The sequence below is a fragment of the Protopterus annectens genome, chromosome 13.part0 (assembly GCF_019279795.1).
Source record: "Protopterus annectens isolate FY-2018-M chromosome 13.part0, PAN1.0, whole genome shotgun sequence".
NCBI classification, from domain to species: domain Eukaryota; kingdom Metazoa; phylum Chordata; order Ceratodontiformes; family Protopteridae; genus Protopterus; species Protopterus annectens.
Window position 1 is genome coordinate 396,906,669 of NC_056747.1, and position 25,322 is coordinate 396,931,990.

Here is a 25,322-nt window from a genome sequence, read left to right on the forward strand (position 1 = left end):
TACTCATTCAGATTCTATGCAGTTTTAACAACCTTCACCTACAAAATCTGCCATTCCCATTACTATATCTTAATGTTATGGCCACAGTTGCTAGCATTATTGTGGTAATTACAATTGCATCTGCATATTTGGATGTGCCACATCGAAATAAACAATCATTTTTAAGACATAGACAGTCTACCTACTCTTAATGATCTTGTTCTCCAAAGACTAATTTATTTTACCTTAATTTGTATTCTGATTCTGATACCCAAGGATGACAACTCCACCTCCAAACTGGTTCTACAACTACAGTATACCATAACTAAGCCTTTGTTGTTTAACTGGAGTTCATGGGTCTGTATGTGTTCCAGTTTACAGGAATGTAATGTTAAAGTTCATTGTAGCTTGGGGAGGCTGGTCCAGCCTTTCACCATTCTTTCCATGAAATAGGAACTTTTGCACATTCGGTGGGGGAGGCTCTCACCATATGGTATGGCCTACTTTATGCAACTTTTTTTAAACTGATCTGTAATGCATAACATAACCCCTGTTAAATGCTAGTGCTACGATTATTTAAGTCCTGTTCTTTACTTTCTTATGTCGTGTCATCATGCCATTGGCCATTAATAACTACAAGATGATATTTTTACGTTGTCTTTACTCAGTTTCTGAGGCCTCCTCTAAACTGTGTCTGTGTGTATATTATGCTCCATTTAGGTTCTTTTGTTTTACTGCCAGCATAGCTACATATCTACAGGCTGCTCAGCTATTATGATTAGTTAATAAATGTGTTGTCATTTAGTGCAAGCAAGTGATCATAGGCAAGTGGTTACAGTAGCCTGCAAATCAATTTTCTAGCTCAGTAGTCTGTTGTGATGCTTTGATCTGCTGTATATGCCAAAATGCACTTTATATTTTCACTTCCTGACTTTAACTGACTTGACACCCAAATATGACATTTTCAGTGATTTACTTGATTGTCATTTGTTTAGTTTGCCATATATGCATTCCATCTTTCTTGACTGTTTGTGTCATTGAGCATTACCAATTATAACTTATGCATTTGGTTTTATTACAGTATAGTCTAGAAGTGCATGTGTATTTGTTGTGGCATAGTTCACTTCTGCTTTTTTACCATGAAGAACTTAGTTTCGGCCTAACTTTAACTGAAAATGAATAGAGATATTGTAGCTGTATAAGCAGACAATATTGCTGAAGACTCACCTTAAAAAGACAAGATTAAAGGGACTGTGCAATTGTTTAATAAGTATGCTGGCTACTTGCACAACTTGAGGTAATTTTAAATGTATTTTACAGCAGCTGAAACTGGTTTCCTTATTTTTTATTGCTGTACTGTCACTATACTTTCAAGTTTTATTTATTCAGTTGTTTCTTTTGAGGAAAACATATTTATGATGATTTATGCATTTCAGTTAGGATATTTATTTTAAACTGGACATTGTAGATTTAGGAATGGAAATAAAATGGTTAAAGTCCGGAACTGTGTGGCAGCAAACTGTTACTTTATACAACGACCCCCCCATTAATATTCAAAAATGTGCACACTGATTGGTCAGCATGCACATTGTAAATCAGAGTTATAGTAATTGGAAAAAGGTCCGGTCGACCGGACTTTTTCCATTACTATAACTCTTTTTTTTTACAGCAACGGAGAAAGCAAGATCTCCGTTGCTTCACACTGTCTCGCTATGTTAAACGAGTTTAACATAGCGAGACAGTTTGTAAAAAGCAACAGAGATCTTGTTTTCTCCGTTGCTTTTTTCAAAACTGTCTCGCTATGTTAAATGGGTTTAACATAGCGAGACAACTTTAAAAAAAGCAAAGGAGATTCTCCGTTGCTTTTTTTAAAGCTGTCTCGCTATGTTAAACCCATTTAACATAGTGAAACAGTTTGTAAAAAGCAACGGAGATCTTGCTTTCTCCGTTGCTTTTGCCCACAGCTCTGATTACTGCGTAGGCACGCGCAGTACATCAGAACTGCCGCAGAATACCAGACAGCTGCGGAAGGGCAGCAAGGAGGCATTATACAATGCCATTATTTAAGAAAAGTAATTATTTTTTTTCTTAAATAATGTCATTGTATAATAGCAATAACCCACTTCTGGGTGTGGGTAATGCTGGATTTACCCACGGTTGGCTTTGTTTGGCCACTTGGGCTTCGCCCTCGTGACCAAACCACACTGACCATGGGTAAATCCAGCATTACCCACACCCAGGAGTGAGTTATTGCTATAGTAGCCCATTCCTCCTACTCCTCTGCAACATGTGGAATACCCTTCCAGCACAGTTACAGACATCATACATCACATACATTCTTCTGTACAACTATCAAAGTGGAACATGCGGAATGTCTGAACCTGCCATACTGATAGAATTTTTGCTTTCTTTCCCAGTTACAAAACTTCGTACTACATCTCTTTCTTGGCATTTTTCTCATCATTGGTTCCCACATGCAGAGTTGAAGACATTTTGTCATCATTTTTCAGTAGGGTGATGATTTCTGAGATGTCATTAATCGTGCCCAAGACAGGCACATAAGGATTGTTATGATACTGATGACCACTGAATTTAATTATAGAAATCTCTGCTGCTGTTCTCCTGCAGGTGTCTGCAGAATCTGTATCGGCAATTCTTATGTCTAATGTTTAAGGCATATGTTTTAGCTTGTTTCTTTTGTTATACCACTGTTTTTTTTTTCTATTTAATTAAATCTAACCAGCTGATCAACACTGAGCTCAGCATTTTACTCTGTTAATGTATTGTCATAAATGATTACTGAATGGCATATTGAATGTTTAACTGTGCTGTCAGTTGCTCTTGTAAGGTTTTTTCTCTAGTTTGAGGATGTGTTAAATAGGATCATAGGAGGTTACTAGGTTAATGCCCCTGGGGCCCCTTACAAGCCTAACCAAGAGTTTATCCCCAAAAAGAAACCTCAGTCAGTACTTCTCGCCACTGTCAATAAGGGATACTGGTGAAAGTTAGAATGTACATGACTGTTAAGTGACATAAGAGAAAGCAATGACAAACATTGGAGTTTCAGACTTCATATACCCTTCAGAAAATTCATGCTAATGCAAAACCTGTTGTTCTATCAACTTTCTAAGTTTGTAAGAAGAGAAATATTTAAAAATTGTCCCTATTTTTGGTCCTTTGTCCCACTTTTATACATGGTTTTGTCCAGATTTATTGCTCTAAGAGGTTGAAAGGTATGCTGCAAGATGTATATTGTTGAATCTGACCTAGGCTAAAATCTGCTCATCATAAGTAACCTTAAATAAATGCGCACAAGCCTGAGAGATGTCTTATGCTGATTAATGCAGCTTGAAATACACAGAAGGTGTAACTGGGCTAGGTATATATATACAAACATACAGAATGAAACTCCGTGTACTGTAGACTGCAGTGTGAAAGCATATGTGTGCATTGTAAGTAAATGTATGGCGATGTGGATTTCATTTTACCCCTTTTACCTTAGCAGAGATGTTCGTTATCTCAGTATAATGTTATGTATCTATATCTTTGTTAGTTGGATCTTTTCTCCCCAGGCCTCATTGAAAAGGGGTTTTATTGCTCAGTCGGATTTTCCCAGTAATCAAATGCAATAAATTAAATTTCCATATAGCAGTTACCTACACTATATGTTGTCACAGCTTACTCATATCTTGGAGAGGAATAAAAATGCTAAACAGACCTAGAGCTAGGTTGGAATTTTAAAACTGTCCAATGGAAAGGAAGGGCAAACTACAATGTGTAGCTGACCATGCTATACTGTAAGTAGGCAATATAAGACAGAGAATAGTTGGAGTTTTTTTGAGTCTGTCCATATAGGACAAGTGTTTAAGGCCTAGGATCCTCTTTGTGAGGCTCTCTAGTTGTTTTATGTACCCTATCTTCTGCCTGCTCCTTTTGCACTGCCTTCCCAGTTCTGCAAGAAACCACTTCTTCGTCAAGGTTAATTGTAAACTGTTTTATTGATGCTTAACCCCATCTGTACTAGTTAGCAGTAGCACTGAATATTAAGCTAGTTCCAGGAATGCTGGCATAACAAGGAATATGTGTCCATTTTAGATGATGTTGGGCCAATTAAGTGATGTCATCTTGAAAGTTAGTCATCCACAGTATTTGTATACCAGTGAGGCGAGATTAGGTTGGTTTGGACATGTGCTGAGGAAGGGATACTGGGTATATTGGGAAAAGTATGATAAGGATGAAGCTGCCAGGTAAGAGAAAAAGAGGAAGGCCTAAGATAAGGTTTATGGATGTGGTGAGAGAGGACATGCAGGTGGTTGGTGTGAAAGAGAAAGATGCAGAGGACAGGAAGAAATTGGAAACTTATCCGCTGTAGCAACCCCTAACGTGAACAGCCGAAAGAGTAGACTACAAGCACTTATTTGGAACCAGGTGGGGGTCATGTGAATAGTGGAAACTTTAAAACTGTCCCTTTTGAGCCTCCATGAAAAAGGGGGGGGGGATCCAGTATGACCTGTGTTCCAGACCAGACCACAGCTTCTCATCAGGTGCAGAAACCAAGTACGAAGTACTGTTTGCAGCATACCGCAGAGTCTTCAACCTGTATATACATGTAACAATGCGTGCTGTGTAGAGTATTTAGCATGTGCCATACTGACTTGAGCATTTATTTCATGTAAATTAGTAAGCATGTCCAGCATTGATCCCACTGCACTATAGCTCCACCCCTTTTGGTTGGCCACACCCCATTCTCATTGGACCCACCCATTCAGCTGTTTCCTGCAGCCCCCCTTTGATTTGAAGTCACCAGCCGCCACTGGTACTATTATTTGCATATACTGTAGTTATTAACTCCTATTAGTTCTTTTTTCTGAACTAGCTAACTGTGTCTTACTACTAACTCTTACTGCATTTCCAGGTGTACGTCCCTTAATTTTACACTATAGACAGTCTCTCACTTTGCATACTTAAGCTTTGTATTGTGATTTCCATGATAAACTGCCTAACATCAAGCCCAGGTAATAGCAATAAACAGTTATCAAACCTGCCACCCATCTACCTGGTTAGCAAATGACAAAATAAAATAAAACAAACATAACATTCTGTTGAAGTCATGGAGAACTTTCTTATCTCAACATTTTAAATACCTTGATAGTCTTCTTATCTCCAAATGTAAGTATAATGCCAAACTCCAAATGTTTTATTTTCTTATAGTCACTTGTTAACTCTAAGTAAGTTTTAATTTACATTGTTTTACTGCATCCATGTTCAGATATTAACAGTGTTTTAAGTCTGGTTTTGCAGTAGCTACAGTCTGACAGAGATTAAGTGCTTTATGTCTGATTTATCTTTATTCAGTTATTTGAGGACTGGTACGAGTGCAGCAAACCAATAATCATAATTTAATTACATGGTTATTATTTTTAGCACTGATGTGAAAGTAAAAGTGTATGGCAGTGGGAGTTATTTTCACTTACAGTAGTTAAAACAGCATATGAGGAGAAATCTGTGTAGAACAAAGGAAAAATCACAGAGGCATCGAATGTTTCAAAATAATTTCACTGCAGGGTTGTAGTTTAATTATAGCAAAACCAATCAGTTAGTAAAATTTCATCTGGGTTATAAGTTTTACTCACATTTTGGAAACTACAATATAAAATACTTATAAGTCTGTGTTTCAAAAGGCGCACAAAAAAATACAAATGAATGATATTTTCGTATTTATCAATCTAGCTAACCTAAAGTCATTCTGAAAGGTCTCTGAAATAAAACAGGAGACACAAAACATAGCAGAAATTAACATTTAAAATGTCTCTTCTTGACTCCATGATGCAGAGGGATGGAGTTCTTATTGGAATTCAGGCAACCGAGATTCGATTAGCAACCCTAATTTTGGAGGATCTAGGCAAGGATGGTGGAAGATTGAATGGGCATGGCACACTCACCATTCCTGGGGCCAGAGGGGGTCTTCATGGACTCAGGGGTACACTAGTTGGTGCAATCTTCCTGATGGAGAATGGAGAGAGACTACCATCTGTGCCCCCAAAGGGTGGAGCAGGGCCACATGGAGGGAATGCCCCTCACATGAGGGGATGTCCTCCACAGATGGCCCACTGCACGCCTCTCCCCACTGCCTAGCTGAGTGTTTGTAGTCAAAGCCAGGGAGAAAAAAACAAAAAATGTGAACTGTTTCTAATGGCTGTCTAAGTAATGGTCTCACCCAGTTGGCCCTCGAGCCAGTAAGGGGAACAAATGGGTGTGAGGAGGTTTATAGTCTACATAAAAATAGGTAAAAAGCTGCAAAAAATGTCTTTGAGTGAGTTATTACTCCAAATCCAAAGGAAGTCTCTGTCAAGCAAATGAGCAGCCAGGAAAAAAACAGTAAAATGAATTATATTTTTGTGTCACACCCATAACAATGGGAGTCATTGATTCAAACCTTCTGCCATTAAGTGAAGATAATACCGAGGTCATTGAGACTGTTCAAAGTATCTGACGTTTTGCACAAACCTCTCAACTGTCCACAAATTTGCAGAATGTCCAGAATTTTGCCTCATATTTTTGGTCAGCTCCTCATAACATTTGTGGTTTTCTTGCAAAATGTTGAGGATTGAAGTCACTAAATAATGACAGACATTTGAGTTTCCGACACCCCATGTGTTGGAAACTACATGCTAATCCAAAACCTGTTATTGTATCAACTTTCTATGTTTGCAAGAGCAATATTTACAATTTGTCCCTGAATTTGGGCCTTTGTCTCTGCCATTATTTTTGGCTTTGCCTTGAATTTGTGTGCTAAGAGGTTGAAAGAAATGGTTTTATAACACAGGCCAGCTTTCATAGATAAATTTTATAGTACACAGTGCAATACTACATGTAAATCTGACACAGGAAGGCATGTTGTGATTCTTAGGCAAGGGTAACATTATAAGTGCATATCTATATATGAATAATTTATATATAAATCTCTCTCTCTCATTTTATATCTATATATCTATCTATCTATCTATCTATATATATATATATATATATATATATATATATATATATATATATATATATTTACAGATATAGTCAAATAATGCAAATTAAGAAGCACACTCATATTAGGGCATAATGAGATGCAAATGTGTTTGGTTATGAAAAAAAATCACAATTCATACTCTTAAGTTGCAGGGAGGCACAAAGTAAGTTAAGCATTAGTATAAAAGCAAAAATCTCACAGGAAACTGCAGAGTTTCAAGATATAAGAGTGCTTGCAGCAGCAGCATTTATTATCTGTTAGTGCTACTACCTCCCGGTCAGTATAACATCATGGCAGCAGGCAGCGTCACGACAAAACAGTGCAGGCAACACATCACACACCCTGTCTATCTGACCAGAAGCTGACATACTATGTTATCATGGACATTTATTTTAGAGGCCTTTCAGAATGACTTTGAACCTATGAACCTATTAAGATATACCATATATGCATTAATTAACATGTAAATATGATCAGAAAGGATGTGTTGATTTCCTACACCAATCGATACCAAGGTACATGTAACTCTTACTATACCAGCTACAGGGACTTTACAGAAACAAATGGGGAATACATTGGGCATATCACAGGCCTCTGAATGTAATATACCTGTTTCTTGCTACACAACCTATACATATGGATAAGCATACTGGTTGCCTCAACACCCCAGGAGTGAGTGTCACCATCATGCATGGCTTCTATGATACTGTCTAACTCACCAAAGTAATGAGTGCTACGGATTGCGCATGTTTGGCATTAAAGACCCCACTTGATGCATGCTCATGCTGGTATTTCAGTAGAAATGCTACAATTCCATATACTTACAAGTAATATGCAATGCTCAAGAGTGATAAAGAACTTGTCTGCACATAACCTAAGTAGCACCCATGATTCACCTCTTTGGCATGGAATTATCCATACCACTTCCTCCTGTGTGTCAAAATTGCACAGAGCCAGCTTGTTGATAAAGGCACGCAGTGTGATAGGTTGTGGCATATACATTCATAGGTACTTACTAGGCTATTAATTCATAAGGATCTTTAGAGGCTTAGTCACACGTTCTCATGACGTTTTTAACCTTTATATTTTAAATACAGGCAACCTAAATATTAGCAGAACATTTCCATGTCACTCCTACACATGACAGAATAGGGTGTTAAACTGGGTCTATATCATATGAGCGAATTGCACAAATTGCGAACGCTCATAATATCGAACGTACCGGGCATCGAACTTCCTATTGTGGGGGGATGTGCCCCCAAACCCATTACTAAATATATATTCCAACTCCGAGATCACACTACAGTGAGGAAAGGGCAAATATCCCATTCTTCACTGTACCGCGATCTCAGAAAAAGCACTTTGAAGTCCAGTACGTTCAATATTATGATCGTTCGCAATTTGTGCTATTTGCTCAAATGATATAGACCCATTAAACCAGGGGTGAATTTGTGGCTGCCCATCCACTCATCCAGATTACATTTGAACAGAGTACAAAGAGCACTATGCTCTATGTGATGTGGAAGATGATTCCAAAGGAGGGGTATTCTATGTGATACATACCTGTCCCTCTAACATATTCTAGTTATGTTGCAAAAGAGACTGAAATCTTTTGAGTGGGTGTTTAGGTCACCACTTGGCTTGGAAATGGGCAGTAAGTCAGAGAGGGCAGGGTCCATTGAGGCCTTGTATGCCAGACAAAGGCCACTTTGCAGTAGTCTACATAATAGTGAGAGGAGGCAAAAACTCTGATATGCACCACATAGTTCTTTGGCTATATGTCCTTGATCTTCTAAATGCAAAAATGCTGTGGTCATTCAAGTTGCATCAAATATTTCAACTGATACACAATGAAAGGGACATTGTACTCAATGATCAGCCTGGCAAGTGACAAATACAGTGGAATTAACAAACCTCTAGACCTGGACCCCATAACCTTAGTAATAAGCTGAGCAATAAGAAAATACTTTTTTTGCAATGGTGGAATGGAAGATACATGGTGTTTGAAGGACAGTTCATTTTCTACATAGGATTACAGGTTCCTATCTACTGGATCAGTTTTCAGGGTTGTGTTGTCAATGTGGCAGTTCCAAGGAATGTCATGCTTTCTGAAGGATAATATTATACATTTCTTGGCATTAAGAAGACCCACCTACACCCTTGTGGCAAAGTGTGTAGCCCAGGACCCATCTGAGTTGGGAATTATTGGAATAAGGCTCACTTTTGGACTCTCCCATTGACTAGTTTATGTTAAAATTGTTTAACTTCGCTTGCATTTAAGCACTGCATTTGCATGGTTTTGCATTCAGTTTGGTAGAACTGCTCTGAGTTTGCAGGCTTAGTCAGAGACCTACAGTGAATCTGAACTAAATCCAAGGCATCTACTGTAATCAATGAAAAATAAGTATATTTGAAGCTGCATTTAACTTTTTTGAACTGTATTTTGCCTACTCGCTGTTTCAGTTTTTGCTGTTGTTGCTGCTGTGACTGTTTTTTCTGCATTTTGAAATCCTAGTACTTCTGCATTTCATTGCATATGCTAGATTCAGATCTGCTGAATCTAGTCTATTTGGTATTAGCTGAACGCTATAACCATCCGTCCTACAATAAGAAGGCCCTCTTGCACCTTTGTGGCCAGAGTGTGTAGTCCGGGACCCCTCTGAGTTGGGGATTGTTAGAATAAGGCTCAGTTCTGAGCTCTCCCATTGGCTAGTTTGTGTTAAAACTGTTTAACTTTGCTTGTATTTAAGCACTGCATTTGTGCAGAGCTGAGCACCTTGCAACAGGGTTTAGCCCTACCTTATGTAGATGCAGATAGTTAGAAACAACAATTTTCCCTTGATATCTGCTAGAGAACCATCCTTAGCTTCACTTCCTCTCTGTGCACAAAGCAGTTGCTTATTGCTACACAGCTAGCAACTCAGCTTGTTAGCCTTCCACAGAATATCCACCTTTGTTAGTCTCACAAGCAAATCCTGGTCCATCTTTTCCATTCCCACTAGTCACTACAATATATATCTGCCATATTGGATGGACAGTTTTCCACCATTTCTCCAGCCAACCTGATTGACATGGGCATCCTGAGACAATGCAGCAATTGCCTCATGTATACTGACAACCACTTGCTCCTAAAGCAAACAAATACAGCATGTGAGAGATGAAACTGTACTACGTAATTATAATCAGTCATCTCACATAACAACAAACAAGACATATAACAGGTTGTCAGCACTCACACCTTCCCTCTCACACAAGAGAAGGTCAAGACACATAAACCCACATATGTAGAGGTACTCACTAAGAGCCTACCAAAAGACCAGAGACCTCCCAAGTACAATCAGCATACACATACTAGCACACAAACAGAATCCACCACCACACATAACAACGCATATATCAATGTCTCAACAATTATGCCTGTAAGGCAAAACACCTCAAAACCAAATGTTTTGGTTATAGATGACCCAATAGTGAGGGTCACAGATGTCCTCCTCACCAGGTTGAACAAGGAGAAGGTCACTGTCAGCTGCCTGTTAGGTACCAGGACCCATCAAATCATGCATGCACTCAAGTTGCTCAGCAACAATTACCGTTATGATGCTGTCATAGTACATGTTTGTGTGAAAGACTTGTGAAGTACCTCTCTAGACTATATGAAGTGAGACATGACCAAACTCTCAAATTATGTGTCCCAGACAGGTATGTCCCATTCCCTAAGCAGTATTCTACATTCACCAAAAATGATGCCACAATACAGACAAAAAAAATTAGTGGTTTCAATAATTGGATTAGCTTCTGGTGTCATTCCAGGAGGATCTAGTACCTGTCTGCCTGGGAAGACAAGGTCAACAGTCCACGCTGCTTTGCTACAGATGGCCTTCACCTGTCTCCTCAAGGCTTTCGGATACCGGCAAAGATGCTTGCCTACCCCATAGTGCCTTTTTTAGGCAATGAACAAACAACAAAACTTCAGACATAAAGAATTCCACAAAACACAAGCTAGGAGCTTAAACAGTAAACTGCACTCCATGGAAGCACTCCTCACCTTGAAAGATGCTGATGTTCGTGCAGTCACAGAGGCTTGGTTCAATTCCACTGAGAGCACCCTGGCCATACAAGGCTACAATGCCTTTCACACTTTTAGACCGCAAAACAAGTGTGAAATATCCAAAGATGGAGGTATAGCCATCTTCATTAAATCCAAATACACCTCGATACTGGTGAAACAGTATGGCTCTCTTGAGCTACTCCAAGACCAGTTACCTATAGGAAAAATACCCTTCAACATTATTGGAAGTTACATGACCCCACCATGAACCAGGAGAAGCACACCACCTACCTGGACTTGCTAGAGTCACTCAGCATACAGCCAAACACCTTGGTCATTTCCAGACAGAGGATATACAAAGAGATTAAGAGATAAATTAGAGGAAATAAAAATACTTTCACAGGAAAAACTGTCAGAAGCTTCAAGTAAAAATCTGTGTTCATTAATAAAACATATTTCAGTATATAAATCAAGAAACTTTGGTCTGTTTGGAAAAAGAAGCATCTGAGGAAGTGCAAAAATGTAAACAACAAAACCTAGAGATTTTTGAAAAGTATAAAAAAGAAATATGGACATGGGAAAGAAAGAGAGATTTGATATGGTGCAATATTTATGCAATGGAGAAAGCCAAGTTAATTAATATAGAGAAGGCAGCCACAAATATATTCGAAGAGAAATACAGGCAAAGGCATCCAGATATGAAAAATTTCACAATAAAAAAATTAATATCACAAAGATGGAATGTAGAAAAGACGATTAGTAAAGCAAAAGTTAAAGAAACAGAAGTTGAAATTATGGAGTGTCTGCGAAGTGAAGAGTTTAATGAAGAAAGTCTAACAAATACTACATCAGAGCATGATGGAGTGGGTAAAGTAAGGAGAAGCAGGAAGATCAGGAGACATCTGAAGAGGAAATATGGACATGGGAAAGAAAAAGAGATTTAATATGGTATAATATTTATGCAAAGGAGAAAGTAAAACTAACCAATACAAAAAGAGTAGTGCCAAAGATATTTGAAGAGAAATACAGGCAAAGGAATCCAGGCACGAGCACTTTACAATACAAAAAAATAAGAAGACAAAGAGGAAAAGTATAAAAGGAGATCAGTAATGGAAAAGTTAAAGAAATAGAAACTGAGGTTATGGAGCACCTGCAAAGTGAAGGGTTCAGTGTAGAAACTCTAATGCAGACAACACCACAACATGACAGAGCAATGGATATCCAAATTAAGGGTAAACCAGTGGAACATGAAATAATTGGTCAGGTGCCATATAAAGATATTTTGGAGCCTTCCACAGGAAACTAGCATAAAAGTTCACTTGAAGCTAGACAGCAAGGGAAGGAATAGGAGATTGTGGAAACTCTGATGAAGTCAATGTTGAGGAGTGATAGGCCAGTGAGTTTGCATATGATAGAGCAATGGACGGCACAGGTTGAAACTGAAGAGACGGTGCCACAGGAAGATGCTGTAGAACTTTCTATAGAATGCCCACACAAAGTGGAAGACAAAGGATGTGCCCTCAGTCTGGAAGAAAATGAACTAAGGGAAGAGTTGCTTGATTTAATGGACCTATATAGATATATTAAAATCAATGAAAGGAATAGACAGCAGAAGGTTAATAAAACCCCAAAAGTCAGAAATGTGATAAAACAAATGAACACAGTAATTAGGACTGTCCGTAGAGATCCATGCAATATAATATAAGTGACTAGGATATGTTACTGTGCAGCTAAATTAATAACTGATAAAGTTCTACCACAAGAGCACAGGGTAGTGAGGCAAAGGAAAGATAGAAATAGAGAAAAATATAAAACAAGACAAGGAGTGTCACTGTTAGAAAACTATAGAAGAGAGAATAGATCAACAAAAATACTAACCCAAACAAATGCTCGGTGCTGACTGGATCCAACCAAAAGACAAAAACAAGCAGAAAGACAAAAAAAAAATCCTTGGTGGAACACCGCTGTATATCCAAATATATTTTATTCGCCGATAAAACAGACCAATAATGCTGAAAGATAAGCGCTTTTGGGTATAAACCCTTCTTCAGATAAAAACAAAGTTACCATTACACAGTTTTAAACAAAAAGCCTACCAATGAGCTGTTAGTAAAACACCCGCCTATTTTTCAGGGTTGGCTTCATAGGGATGACATCATTCAAACCCGGCCTCCTATGAGCCATTAGTTCTATAATCCACTTTGATTCTATTAACTCTGTAAGTTGTTTGATGTCACCTCCTCTACTATTTAGTTTGACATTGACTATTGCCCTAAATGTAAAATTGTGAGTAGGATTATGTTCTATATGTCTAAAAAGGGCATTATGTATATCTTGATTTCTAATGGCAGAAAGGTGTTGTAGAATCCTTACTTTAAACATATTGTTCGTTTTTCCTACATAAAAGCAATTGCAGGATCCACAATTCGCCAAATAAACTATATCTTTTGTTCTACAAGTGGCCCTGGCCTTCAAAAAGAAGGCTCTACCTGTAACTGGATGTGTGAAGGTCAAATCCTTGTTGACATATGCACAGGCCTTACACATTCCACAAGGTGTACTTCCTACTTGTGTTTTAAACATTGGTTTAATAGTAGAACACTCACCACATAAGATGTCTTTCAAGTTCTTGTTCTTCCTATATCCAAAACTGGGATATGTGCCTACAATACTCTTAATTTTATCATCACTAACTAAAATATTCCAGTTTTTCCTATCTCACTTATCTCTTTAATATTACTACTGTAAGTGAACATAATCTTTTGCTTATTACTGCTTGTGCCCTTATTGAGGCATGCAATATTCTCAGCTTCAGAGCGATGTAACCAAGGTTTATAACAATGTTTCCTCTTATTTTTGTTACTATCAACAACCTTAGTCACCATTTTGTCATGATAACCTCTCTCATGAAAGAAACCCTTCAGCCTATCCACCTCAGCTTCAAAGCAGGGATCTTCTGTACAAATTCTAGAGATCCCCCCCAATTGTCCCTGCACAACATTTGGAAAAGTATAGCGTGGATGCATACTATCATATGACAGCAGCGTATTTTTCCAACATTGCTTCCTGTATAGGCTTGTGGAAAAGCCTTCACTGGTCTGCTCTATATAGACATCTAAAAAATCCAACTTAGTGTAAGAAGTTTTCTGGGTAAACCTAAAAAATGTGGTGGTAGAGTGTAAATAACTAATAAAATCTACCAACACAGACCCCCCCCCTCCATAAAATAAAAACATCATCCACAAACCGTTTGTATAGTCTAATATATGGCAACCATTCTGTATTATTAACAATGAATTCTTTTTCCCAAAAATAGAGTACTAGGTTTGCGTACGTGTTGGCACAGGGGGTGCCCATGGCAACACCCTGTGCTTGCCTGTAAACCTGTCGCAGACCCAAAAATACATTATTTTCCAAAAACATGGTTTTTATTAGTTCAACTTTTTGATCAGCAACATTCCTATCCTTCAGCAATTGACCTATGGCTGCTATGCCATAGTCATTATTAATAACTGTAAATAAGTTCTGTACATCGAGCGTTACCATTAGGTAAACGTCACTGGAATTGGCCCTTGACACATCACCTAACGCCTTTACAAAATCTCCAGTATCTGTCAGAATGTTATCAATACTGTCAACATATGGCCTAAGTGTACATTCAAGCCAAATGGAGATGTTTTCAGTGACCCAATTCCTCCCCGAAACTATTGGGCGTAAAGGTGGATCTGACAATGATTTGTGTATCTTTGGTAGGCCTTTAAAAAGGGGTGTAACCACTCCCTCTACCCAGAGAAAATTATAAAGATCCTCACCAATCATCATATCATGTAGAAGTGCTTTCCAAACATTATGTACCTTCTCTACTAATTTTTTAACCATCAATGGATTGATGGGAATATAAGTATCTGTATCCGATAAAAGCTCACTTAGCTTACGCTGATAAAAAATGGTGTCCAATAACACCACTGCTCCCCCCTTATCAGCCATTTTTATAATTATATCTTTATTCTCACTTAAGTCTTGTAGAGCTTTCCGCTGAGCCATGGTTAAATTATGATATTTACTAGCATATTTACTAGCATGATTATGCTGAAAATAACTCAAGAGGTCTTGCTCACAAGCATTAATGAAAAGGTTCATAGATGGAGTAAAAGGAGGAACATACCCACTGGGCTGTTTTAAAGACGGAGTCTTAACATTGTTGATACCAAGCATATTGTATAATGCTATTCCTCTACAATAAAGCATGAGGTCCATAACCACCTCATGGTAAACACTCTCCCTACTGGGCACAAATGATAAACCTTTGTTCAGTACAAATAATTCCTCTGAAGTTAAATGATATGAAGAAAGATTAAAAACAATACCAGTAACATCATTATCAGTCATTCTAAAGTCCTTCTTTTCTTCTGTGGGTCCCTGCCCTCGCTCAAAGAGCGTTTCCAGGCCCCTTTCTTCTTTACCGGTACCGGTAAGGCATGCAGAAAATGTCGCTCAGTGGAAAAGTCTTTCGGTCGTGCCCCCGTGCGAATACAATCCCTAGTAGTGTCATCATCTCGATTAGCTGCTGTATTGGAAATAGTCCTAATAACAGTATTAACTGAATCAATGGAACCCTGCATGTTGGCATCTGAATGGTTAGAAACAGTTTCGTTTGCTGGTAAAGGACTAGAACCAAGTGCAACCTGGGAGGTATACGTGATGTCATCAATAACATCCAAAGGGCTACGTTGTTTGCTGGGAGGTGGAAGCGAGTGCAAGGTATTACATATGTCACCATCTCTGGCAGGTCCCTCAGAGATGTCTAAGGCTCTGTTGCCTGATTTAACTGCCTGCGTGGACTTGGATAGTCTTTTAACTTGAGTTTGACCTTCCTCTGACTGTCCAAACCTAACAAATTAAAAATTTCAGCACAGGCAGAAAAGCTTAGAAGATGCACAGATAAATATAAAGGAAAAGTACTTAATAAGCAATTTAATTATGATCCAAAAATGTTTTATAGAGAATTGGGAGACAAGGTAAAAGGAATTGAAAGACCCCCAAAAAAAGAAGAAATAGATGCATTTTGGAGAAGTATCTATGAAGATCCTGTGGAACACAACAAAGATGTTAAATGGATAAAAGAAGTAAAACAAAGAATAAGAAATTTAAAGGTACAGGATATGAAATGGGATTAAGTAACAGCCAGAGAGACTGAAACAGTTAAGAAAAGCCTCTAACTAGAAAACCCCAGGTCCAGATGCAATACCTAACTTTTGGTTAAAAGTATTAACATCTTTGCTGGAAGACCTAGCCATGAGTAAAAGCTATTTATATGCACATACCGAACAGACACCAATCTGGCTAACAACAGGTAAAACAATTCTCCTACTTAAAAGTGAACCTGCAAGCTACCCCAAAAATTATAGACCAATAACTTGGCTTCCAATGATGTATAAACAATATACAGGAATTGATGCCGACAGAGTTTATAGTCATTTAGAAGACAACTCAATTATGGCAGAAGAACAAAAGGGCAATAAAAGAAAGTCATATGGAATGAAGTATCATTTGTTGTTAAAGTCATAGTGGAGAACTGTAAAAAGGGAAATAATCTAAGTGTGGCATATATTGATTACAAAAAAGCATTTGGTAGTATCCTGCATTCTACACTGATTGACTACATTACAGTGACCATGAAACAATAGCAGACCACTTTGCAATTAAGCCATGATAAAGGACAAATTATTATCCTAGGGATAAAAATTCAAAGGGGGATATTCCAGGGTGACTCTCTGTTACCGCTGCTGTTATGCCTTGCCCTTAACCCATTAAGCTGTTTACTTAACAGCTTAACCCATGGCTATAATTTGGCTCATAGAAAACAACAAAGTTTAAAGACTTCTCATCTTCTCTTTGTTGATGATTTAAAACTGTATAGCTCATCAGACGAGGAACTGAAAGCACAGCTGAATGTTGTCAAAACTTTTTCAGATGATATTAGAATGTCGTGTGGTCTTGATAAATGTACAAAAGCAACCTTTAAAGCAGGAAAACTGCAGCATCAGGAAAACATCAGTTTGGAACAAGAATGTGATATAAAAGAACTTGAGCAAGAGGGAGTGTATAAATACTTGGGAATTGATGAAAGATCAGCAATAAAACATGAACAAATGTGAGTAAAACTTAGTAAGGAATATTTTAGAAGACTTAAATTAATCCTGAAAACAGCATTGATGTCTAGGAACAAAATCCAAGCTATAAACCAATTTGCTCTTCCTGTCCTAATTTACAGTTTTGGAGTGATTAATTGGCCCCAATATGTGTTGGATAGATTAGATATTAAAACAAGAAGGATGCTTCATGCTCACTAAATGATTTATAAAAATCAGTGCATACCACGATTATATATTCCCCGTTCCAAAGGAGGGATGGGCCTCCTTGAAATTGATTACATGTATAGATCTGCAATCGTGGGACTCCACACATATCTGCTGACCTCACGAGACCCAAATGTAGTGAAAGTTTTGAAACATGAGTCTAAGATGACTTCCCTGCTTAACTTAGTAGAAGCATATCATTGTCAAACAGGAATGGAAATCAAACCAGAAATAGATAAAAATCAGGCAGCAACTGAATGTGCAAAAAAAAACAAAAGAAAGAATATAAGGTGAAGGACTAGATGAAAAGGCAAGAAATGTGGAAAATACATAGATATAGTTGCAAGTACAGAAAACTTCTGGAAAAAACTCCTGTTGATCAGGAATGAACGCAGGAATGGTTAAGGAGAGGTAAATTCAAACCAAGAGATGAAAGGTTAATATTGGCGGCACAAAATAGTGGGTTACGTACACATTGGTTTACAAAGACCGTTGAACATGTGAGAGAAACAGACAAATGTATTGGAAACTGTCGCACACCTAGTTGCTGGTTGTGACATACTAATGGTAGAAGGACTGTATACTGAAAGGCATAATAATGTGACAAGACTGCTGCACTGGAGATTGTGCAAACATTATCGGGTTGAAATGGCTGAAAAACACTGGAAACATGAGCCACAAAGCATCATAGAAAATGATGAAGTCTGCATCACATGGGATCATCCATTACCAACAGTTCAAAAGATAGATGCTAGAAAACCGGATATAGTGGTCCAGGAAAAGAAGACAAAAGTAGCATTGATCCCTGAAATCTCCACACCCAGTGACTACAGTGTCCGGCATGCAGAGAGATACAAAGTTATAAAATATCAGGATTTCCAAGCAGAAACAAGAGCAATGTGGAAGAAAGATACACAAATAGTTCTAATAGTAGTAGGAGCAACTGGTATTACAAAAAAAGAGTCTAAAATCTTATTTAGATACGCTACCAATACATGTAACTCTGTATGAATTACAGCAGGAGTCATTACTGGGCACATTGTGGATGCTGTGAAGAGCACTTTTGGCTGACATCAAAGAGTAAAACAATACTAATTTCATGAACTTTAATCATACTTTGACTTAGGAATGGGGTCAATTCCCATCATGGTATTAGAACCGCAAAAGATTTGGAGAAATTAAAAAGGGAGAGACCGTCTCCACAAGGACATAGGCAACCTTCAAATTCTTGAAAAGACCCAGTTTGGCTTAATCAAGGGTAGATCTTGCTTATTAAACCTGGTGGACTTCTTTGAGAATGTCAACAAATCCCTGGATGAGGGCAAAACAGTACATACCTCCTATCTTGATTTAGCCTAGGCTTTTGACACAGTCCCCCATTCAAGTATCATACAGAAATTCACCTAGCTGGGGATTATCCCATACACTACTAGACAGGTAGCCAACTTGCTCACCAACAGAATGCACACTGTCAAAGTTGGGGAGTCCACCTTCACCAGTAAATAAGTTACCAGTTGGGTACCGCAAAGATCTGTGCTGGGCTCTCTACTGTTTCAAATCTATTTCTCTGAACTCCAAGCGAAGGTAGATTTTCTGTAGCTTATGAAGTTTGGAGATGACTGCAAACTGGGTGCAATCACAGAGTCCCCCAATGATGTTAACATATTACAGAAAGGGCTAACACAGACAAATGATTGGTGCCAAACTCAGACTAAAACTTAATGCAAAAAAATGTCTCATTATTTCCTTTGGCAAAGAAGTAGCCTCTGCTAATTATGATATAGACAGCACCCCTCTAAGCTCAAACTCAGTGCTTTAGACTTGGGAATACAGGTTGATAGCAATCTAAACTTTGATCACCATGTGTCCATAGTGGTAATAAAAGCATTCTACATTGTGCATCTCATAAATAAGGGCATTGCATCCAAGAACAGGGAGGTTATTGCTCCACTGTACTTGTCCCTTATCAGACAAATAATTGAGTATAATGCTCCCTCCTGCATGTACCTCCCCAGACATCTGCAACAACTGGACTAACCACAGAGGTTTCTTACCAGTAGAATCCAGGGCCTCTGAAACATGACATACATGGAAAGATTGAAAGCCCTATCACTGTACGCTGTATGATACAGGCTGCTGAGAGGCAACCTGAGCCTGGCCTACAGAGCAGTCTCAGGCCCTACCCTAATGGAATTGCTGAACATCTGCAAATCAAATCAGATAAAAATAACTCACTCCAGGGATCTCAACCTAGCCTGTGACATTAACAGAACATGCTGGAGAGACAGGTATATCTCATAGCGATTACCGCTCCTTTGGATTAAGCTCCCACGCCATGTGAAGCAGAGCTCCTCAATGACCCTATTCAAGTGCAAACTTGACAACTGGATGGGTGACCATAAATTCATCCCAGGGGTGCCCTCATGGACAGGGGCAGTTGGTGCTGATCACAGAACTGCTTTGATAACAATGGCCATCTAAATATGGTCAATAATGGTACTTGGGTTTTTACACAGCTAGGTTTGTAAAGGCCATAGGGCTTTTAGCCAAGAAATCTCCTCTGAACCTATTTAGTTTCACTTCATGGTTTTGACACCAGCTATTTGTCTGGAAAAGGCCCTCCTGGAGGATCTTGGTGTCCTCTGAGGAGTTTATGAAGGCACCAAGTTTGCATTTATCGACAAACTTTGTTAATCTGAAATCCTTAACAATAGTTTTGACCTCTTAGAAGTAAATGCAAAAGAGTCAATTCATAGTAGTCTACTGACCACCACAGTCTTTTCAAGGCTAGACATGCAGCCCAACCCAGTTTTTACCAGAGTTCCTTGGACACCTATATGATTGGGTATGCTGGCAATGAGGTAGTTAAGGGTTATGTGGGGGATGGGGGATGTTAGCTGAGGACTGATATACTTACTGTCAACCTCTCTCCATCAGAGACATGGAGCCCAGACCAGGGGTAAATTTACAATTTCCCATCCAGTGAGCAGGATTTCTTTTGAAGAGGGTCAAGGATGGATCATTGGATCATATGATCATAGGAGATTACTAGGCTATCAACCTAGAGGTCATTTTTAGCCTAGCCATTTCAACCCAATGTAATCCCATAGAGGTACTAATAAATACCCAAGATTGCATTTAGTGATGACTGCCCATGTCCAAGAGGGTTGTGGGTGCTATCCCCTTTAAGAATTTATGGTGCCCCATCCACTCATCCAGGTTCTTCTTGAACAGTGTCATAGAGGTGCTCTGTTTCACATGAATTGGTAGCCTGTTTCAAAGACATGGCAGTCACTGGGAGATAAATCTGTCCTTCCAGCATGTCCTATTTAAGACCTATTTGATTTACAGATATGCAATAAGTTCAGTAGGTTTGGGTTTTGGTTTGCTCATAGGTCAGGCATAAGTCTCCCCTAAGAAGTCTATTCGATACAGAGTATAGTGACAGGAACTTTAGTCGGTCCATGTAAGGCACAATATGGAGGCCCTTGATCTTCTTTGTTAGAAACCTCTGAGGTCTCTCTAATTGCTGTAGGTGCTTAGTACAGTATATACCAAATGGGGCATTATACTCAATTATGGACCAGATAACTGTCTTGTATAGGAGGGTTATAACTTCTTTGCTCTGGAGGTGATGATTTTACTAATCAAGTGAGCAATGTGGAAAGCTTTTCTTACAATGAAAGACATGTGGTGGTCAAAGTTAAGGTCTCACTCAACTTGTGATCCCAGGTCCCTTACCACTTCATGGGTACTTAAGGTATTGTTGTTGATTTGATAGTGTGAAGGGACATTGTTTGTGTCAAAGGGAATGATGATGTATTTCTTTGTATTCAGTCTGAGACCATAGCCAATACACAAGTTGTTGGTCTGTGTGAGACCCTTCTGGAATATACTAACATCATTTGGGGATTCAATGATTGCACCTAGTTTGCAGTTGTCTGCAAACTTGGTCAGCCACAACCCTTTAGTTTGCCCTGAACTTCTGAGAAGTATATGCAAACAGTAGCGGGCCCAGCACTGACCCCTGTGACACACTGCTGGCAACGGGTCTGCAGGTTGATGTGGAGTCACCTACTTTGATAGTGTGTGCCTGGTTTGTGAACCATTTGGCAACCCATCTTACAACAAAGGGGTTTACATTCAGTTTGTTAAATTTAACAGTAATGCCTGAATGTGGGATTGTGTCGAAAGCTTTTCCTAACTCAAGGTATGATGTGTGCACAGATTTGCCCTCATCGATGGCCTTGGTCACACTTTCAAAGAAATCCACCAGATTTAACAGGCAGGATCTGCCCTTCATAACGCCAAATTGGGTAAGATCCAGGGTTTGTAGGTCACCTATGTCTTTATTGATGAGGTCCATATTGATACGTTCCATGGCCGTACAGATGAGGCTGGTCAGGCTTATGGGTCTGTAATTCCTCAGGTCTGTTGCTAGGCCAGGTTTGTGGAGGGGAATAACTTGTAGCTGTTCTTCATTTTGCAGGAGCAAAGCCTGTGGTTAGGCTATAATTCAAAAGGGTACTTAGTGGTGATGCTAGTTCATGTTTTAGCCTGTTTAGAAGACAGCCTGGGATGTCATCTGGTCCCATAGTGGCCATGTTCTTTGCTTGGACAGGGCTTTGAGGACCTACTCTTCAGATATGTAAGGTGGCTGGAGTTTGGGGGAGAATTTGTTGTAAATAATGAGGGGATAAAGGAGTGAAATTTTCATCAAACATATCCACTAGAAGGTTTGATATTTCCTTCTATGGTCAGTGTGTGTGATACCATTGGCCACCAGTTCTGCACATACTTGGGTCCTACCCTTTAAGTTATGTACATACCTGTAAAAGGCCTTATGGTTATCCTTAGAAGCATTTTGTAAGTTTCTCTCAAAGGAGCTCTTAGAGGATTTGACAAGTTGTCTTATTTGCCTGTTAAGGCTGAGGATGGTGCTATTCCATTGTTAGGTCCTTGTCTTTGTTTTCTTGAACAGCAGCTTTTTGCATTTATTGTAAGAGTTTGTTGATGCTGGAAGTCCACCATGGCAGCTTGATTTTACTTGGGGCTCTGGTTTTGATTCTATCTGGTACAGCTGAGTTTATACACTTATGCAAGTGATTGTACAGGGCTTTAGTGTAAGCTTCAGCATTTTTATTATTTATTTATTTTTTTTTTACATTTGTTGACCGGGAGTGTCCGACTGGATGTAGGTCCATTTTCAGCGGAGGCCTGGGAAGAAAAGCTCCATGGTTAAATATACAGACAGTAGTTACATTGGATTTACATAGCGATTAACAATTTGCTTAACATAGCAATTGATTACAGACATAGTTACAGATGAAGAACACAGTACATCAGTAGACAACTAGAATCTTTATCTGTGAAGTACATGACAGACATTAACAAATGTTACAATAAGAAGTTCCTGCTGTATAATAAGGAGTAGCATAAGCATACTTACCACTTTCAGCTGGGGTGGGGCTTGGAATACATTTACACCTTCACCTAGGAGGGTATAGTTTACCTTGGTGAAGTCTTTTAGTCTGATTTCACCCTTTGTGAGTTCTGATGTTAGTGCCAGTTTAAAAGTGACTGATTTGTGGTCAGTTTTAACTAATGACAGTCCAACAGTTGCAGCAGTGCACCTGTTTAATATGTTGGTGAGGATCAGATCTAAAATGTCTGTTCCTCTTGTAGGGGTACATAAAATTTGCTCCAGGTCATTTGAATTCACAAAATCAAGGAACTTTTGTACTCGTGAGTTTGGACTAGAGTAGGTTTCCCAGTTGATCGAGGGATTATTGAAATCCCCTATAACCAGTGTGTTTGGTAAAATTTGGATTGTCTTCAGTTTGGTTAAGTAGGCTTCATGGGTATCATGACCAATGGAGGGGGATCTATAACTGACTAGGACTTGAATGGAGGTCTTACCCACCGTAACCTGGACTGGGAGAAACTCCATGGAATTGTCCAGTCTAACTAGATGTGAGGTGAATTTATCTCTACTATAGGCTGAAATACCACCTCCTTTGGTTTTTACATGTTCATTTTGTGGTCTAAAGTTGTTGAGGGCATTGTAGCCTTGCAGGGCTGGGGTACTTTCTGAGGTAAACTAGGTTTCTGTGACCGCACAGACATCTACATCTTCTGGTGATAGAAGTGCGTCCAGGAAGAGTAGTTTTTGGTTTAAGCCACTAGCATTTAGCAGCATGACCCTTATTTTGTTCTGACTGGTTAATTTCACGTCAGTAATGCTGCTTTCGAGACCTTGCCTAAAAAGGCACTATGGGGACGCAAGAGCCTTTGCCAGCAACCAAAAGCCAAGGGGTGCCAGGTGCAAACCATCTGTGGCAAAGCAGCTAGGTTTGTCAAAGACGACTTCCCAGGCAGAGAGGAACTGGATCTCCTTGGAATGACACCAAAAACTAAGTCAATTATTGAAATCAATCATTTTTTGTTTATACTGTAGCATCATTCTCAGTGAGGGTAGTATACTGCTCAAGGCTAGGGGCATACCTGCCTGGGACACATACTCATAGAGTTTGGCCATATCTCTCTTCATATAGTCCAGTGAGGTACATCTCAGGTCATTCACACCAACATGAACTATGGCAGAGTCATAACTGTAATTGTTACTGAGAGACCTGAGTACATGCATGATTTGGTGAATCCTGGTACCACAGAAGCAGCTGATGGTGACTTTCTCCTTGTCCAACCTGGTGTGTGTCTTGCTATTGAGTCTCCAGTGACAAGAAAACTTGTTTTTTGAGTGTTACACCTTACAGGCTTGGTGTGTGAGAAACTGGTGTTGCTATGTGTCATGGGTGCTGTGGAGACTGTGTTAGCTGTAGCAGACTTGCATTTTGGAGGTCTCTGGTGTTTCGTTAGGTTTTTCAAGAGAACTTGCATGTATTTGGATTTAGGTGTTTGATGTGTACTATATGTATGAGTAGTGCTATGTGTAGGAGTAGTGGTACTATGTGAGCATGTAGTGGTGGGTGAGTCGACAACCTTCTCCTTGTTACCCCTTTGAGTGATAGAGAGCATGGATTCTAGATGCTTGGTGTAACGACATCTCTCGCACTCTTTACTAGACTGTGTTATTAGTAGAGGGTTGTCTGTGTACATGAGGCAATTGCTACACTGCCTCAAGAGACCCAAGTCAACAAGGTTGGCAGGAAAAACAAAGGTAGTCCAACTGTCCATAATGCTAGGTTGAAGACTGTTGTCACTAAGGGTGGCTTTTCAGAAACAATCAGGAAGGAGCTCGGTGAATGGATATTTCTGCCTGGGTTTTAAGGGAAAATTTGTTGAATTTAACTCTCCGAATTTGGAGCACAATTGCACAGTAGTGTGCAGTGCTGCGAGGTCTGCAAACAGCAGGTCCTAAATGCCAGAAGCTCAGAGATGGACCTGAGGATGCCTTGTATACTAGTCATAGATCACCTCTCAGTAATTTGTAGGAGACTGAGTACAAAGATAAGACCTTAAGGTGATCTGTATAGGACAGGGTATTCATACCCTGGATTTTCCTGGACAGGAACCTTTTAGGGCGTTCTAGCAGTTCTTGGCTCCAAAGACAGAAGATGAGACTCAGAAACCCATTTTAGCTCTATCTCATCTGAAGAGAACCCCATTTGATGAAAAGACATTTAAAATCATAACCAAAAGATGTATATTGGTATATCCTAGTCTTAAAGGTTTTTAGGGTCAAAGTGGGGAGACAGCATTTTTCACTTTGCACTTTCAATGTTTTTACAGCAGTTATACTCATATTGCTCATTAAATGTTTCGTCCTTGCCATAGTGGCGCTCAGAATGCGGGCAATGGGTTTACATAAAACTTGGATGACCAATTGATATAAGCACACAGTACACATCAGTTATTGACTGTACAATTTTACTGGCTCAATTTCTAAACACTTTGG